The sequence below is a fragment of the Pseudochaenichthys georgianus genome, chromosome 9 (assembly GCF_902827115.2).
Source record: "Pseudochaenichthys georgianus chromosome 9, fPseGeo1.2, whole genome shotgun sequence".
In the NCBI taxonomy this organism is placed as follows: Eukaryota; Metazoa; Chordata; class Actinopteri; order Perciformes; family Channichthyidae; genus Pseudochaenichthys; species Pseudochaenichthys georgianus.
Window position 1 is genome coordinate 47284053 of NC_047511.1, and position 3314 is coordinate 47287366.

Sequence of the window (3314 nt, forward strand, 5' to 3'; positions counted from 1 at the left end):
CCCTGGTTTAAAGTGTTATTTAAGAGTAAAGGGAACAGACCTGCTCTGTGTATCCGAAGTTGAGGCTGTAAAACAGCGTCCAGTAGTGTCTGTTTAACTTGTAATTGAGTATGTTCACAGTGTGGTGTTTGTACTTTTACTTCAGGATCTACTACCTGCAGCAAGTGCTGATAAAGGGTCTAAAGTGTTATTAATGTGATAATAAAGTGTAACTGAAGAGTTTAAAGTGTTAATTACGAGTAAAGGGAACATACCTGCTCTGTGTATCCGAAGCTGAGGCGGTAAATCAGCGTCCAATAGTTTCTGGAGTCTCTCGTTCTCCTCTTTGGAAAGAGACAGCTCCTCCTCGTGCTCTGCTATCGTTTTTTCAAACAGAGCAAATATCTCTTCAGCAACAGCAGTGAGTCGCTGCTTCTTCAACGACAGCAGCATTTGGACTTTACTCATGTTTCCTAGATCACCTTTTCCTGGAGACTCCGTTAAACACACCGTTTCTCTCCTCATCAAACTCTCAATCTTACTAGTGTTGCTAACGTGTTTCCAGCTAGTATGTGTTATCTGTGTGTGATTTTTCTAGCGTCCAGGAGAGAAGTTTAAAAAGGAGACTAAATGGAGTCTCTGAAAAGGTTCAAATTGGTACTTTAATTAATAAAAAGCGTGGTAATGTCACAAACAGAATATAGTCCGAACAGAAATACAGCTGTGATCTCTGGCTCTGGTAGTGAAGAAAAGAGAGCGTTGGCTCAGGTTGTGCTGAATTATATATCCTCTGCTGGCTCCTCCCTGCGGGCCGGCTCTCAACATCCGTTGTTACGCATATCAGAGGATAAAGACATTGTACATTCAATATATATCTAAACACGCCTTTTCTCTTCCTTAACTCTTTCATGACTTTTCATTTAACACATTCTAAACGCTGTAATCAATACTCCTAAAAATACAGGAAATACTTCACAGCAGTTTGGTTTCCGGTTGGTCTGAATGTTGTCACATGCTAACCACATCTGTAAACAATAACGTAATCAAATAAACTGTACCTTATCCAACAATAATAATATCTCGACGTCTATAGTTGTAGTGTTGAAATCAGTAGGTTTCGATGTGCAACATCATATCATATTGGTGCTAAATTCACCTCTATAGTAAATGGTATATTAGCCTCATGCTAACCGGAGATGAAGGATTTTCAGAATAAAAGCTTAACAAATTCTTTTGCACGAGAACTTCTGGTTTTTCAGTATAAAACAGCAATTAAACTGACTGTGTGTTTAAAGTGCACTATGCTCTCAAAACATTGATTTTAATTTCTAACATATGTTAAGCTAGCTCCTATAGTCCGAGGTATTCCAGAAAAAAGAGCACAGAGTCCATTCAGAGGTTTATCCAGACACACAGATGATGGATCAGCAGTGCTGGAGCTCACACACTTTATCGGGAACACACAGAGAGAGAACCGTAGCGACGAGACGCCTCCTCGATCCAGGTTAGAAAGAGCTGGGAACTTCACTTCTTCCCCTTTGGTGTTTATTGGCGGTTGGCAAACCAACTTGCATTACCGCCACCAACTGGACTGGAGTGTGAACAAGAGACTATTCAGAAAGAGAAAAGAAAATAAAAAATAAATACAATTCTAGATTATTTGAAATGTATCAATTTCTCTGAGAAATGTAATAATCTCACAATATATATTGCCCGATGTTTTCCCCAACAGCCCTGATAGGGAAAAGTCATAGTATTTTGCTTTATTCAGTGTCTGGAAAGAGTACTATATTTCCTGCAATGCAGTACAACATGTTAGACAGTTTCTGGCTGCCTACAGTGTATACACTTTCCGGTTGGATGAATACAACCATTTCATCCGGTTGTGATGAAAACTAATAATCAACATTTTTAAAAAAGCCAACCCCCCCAACATTGGAAAAAAACTGCCTTTTTGTGCATGTTTTTCATAGAAAACGCAAATTCATGCTTTCAAACTGGCAGATAAAGGGTTAAAATCCTGAAAATAATTTGATATTTGATATTTTTGATCAGGACTGAAGTTGATTGAAAGATTTAACCCCAAAAAGTTAAAAAATATATTAATCTGTTGTCATTTTAGAGCAGTTTTTGGAAGTGGACATTTTTGTCCCGAATGATTAATGTGTGACTTTTTTATTCAATCTGACTTTGTGCAAAAACGAATAATGCAAAAAAATAAATGTTGTTGCCAATCTTTGACATATCCAAGACTGTTTTAAAAAAAGAGCCAGTCTATATAACTAAATAACTAATTTTCTCTGTTTTCATCATGAAAAAAACCAGCGGTTTCATGTATTCAAAATGGCATTTAAAGGGTTAGAATCCTGAAAAGCATTACATTCTTGGTATTTTCTATTAGGGCGGAAGTTGCTTTAAAGATTGAACCCAAAAAGGTTGTGAAAAAAACCTTTTAATATAATGTTTTTATCAAAGTCTTTTGCAGTGGACATTTTTGTCTCGAATGACTAATTTGTGTAGTCGTTTTGTTACACAGTGAATTAAAGACCAATTTGAAAAATTGAAATTGGTTACAAACATTCAGGCCATTTGCACCAACACAACAAAAGTTATTGCAAAATGAAAAGTGAAAAATGACCCATATGGACAAAAACGTCCAGAGTGATACCGGAGGGTTAAGAGGAAAATATGCCTGTTTTTGTTGTTGTTATTACTGTCAGGAAATGTACAACCTAACCCTGGTCCTCCCAGTAGTAATAGTCAGATCGCTACTCCTGCTGATTTTAAAGCTAGGTCTGGGTTGGGTTTCATCCACTTGAATGTGCGCAGTCTGTTAGGTAAACTAGATTTTGTCCGCATCTGGGCAAAATCGACTGACGCTGACGTCATTGTTTTATCAGAAACATGGCTAAATAAATCTATTTTGGCCTCTGATATTGCCTTAAATGGTTATAATGTGTATCGTACCGACCGGCCTAATAAAGGTGGTGGCGTTGCCATTTATGTTAAGAATAAGTTCAGTGTAACCACATTAGTTTCCAAATCTATCAGTAAGCAATTCAAATGTTTAGCCTTAAATATAGAAGTGGCAAAGGGTCAACAGGTCATGGTGGTGGGCTGTTACAGACCCCCCTCAGCTGTCAAGGACTCATTGTCTTCGCTAGCAAAACTTTTATCGCAACGAGACTACAAGGAAATAGTGCTACTTGGAGATTTTAACTGGGACTGGTTAACTGCAGTGTCAGAGGATTTTAAAAACCTTTGTATCTCTTTAAATGTTTCTCAGACTGTTGACAGTCCTACTCAACCTAACATTAAAGAGCCTGTGACACGGT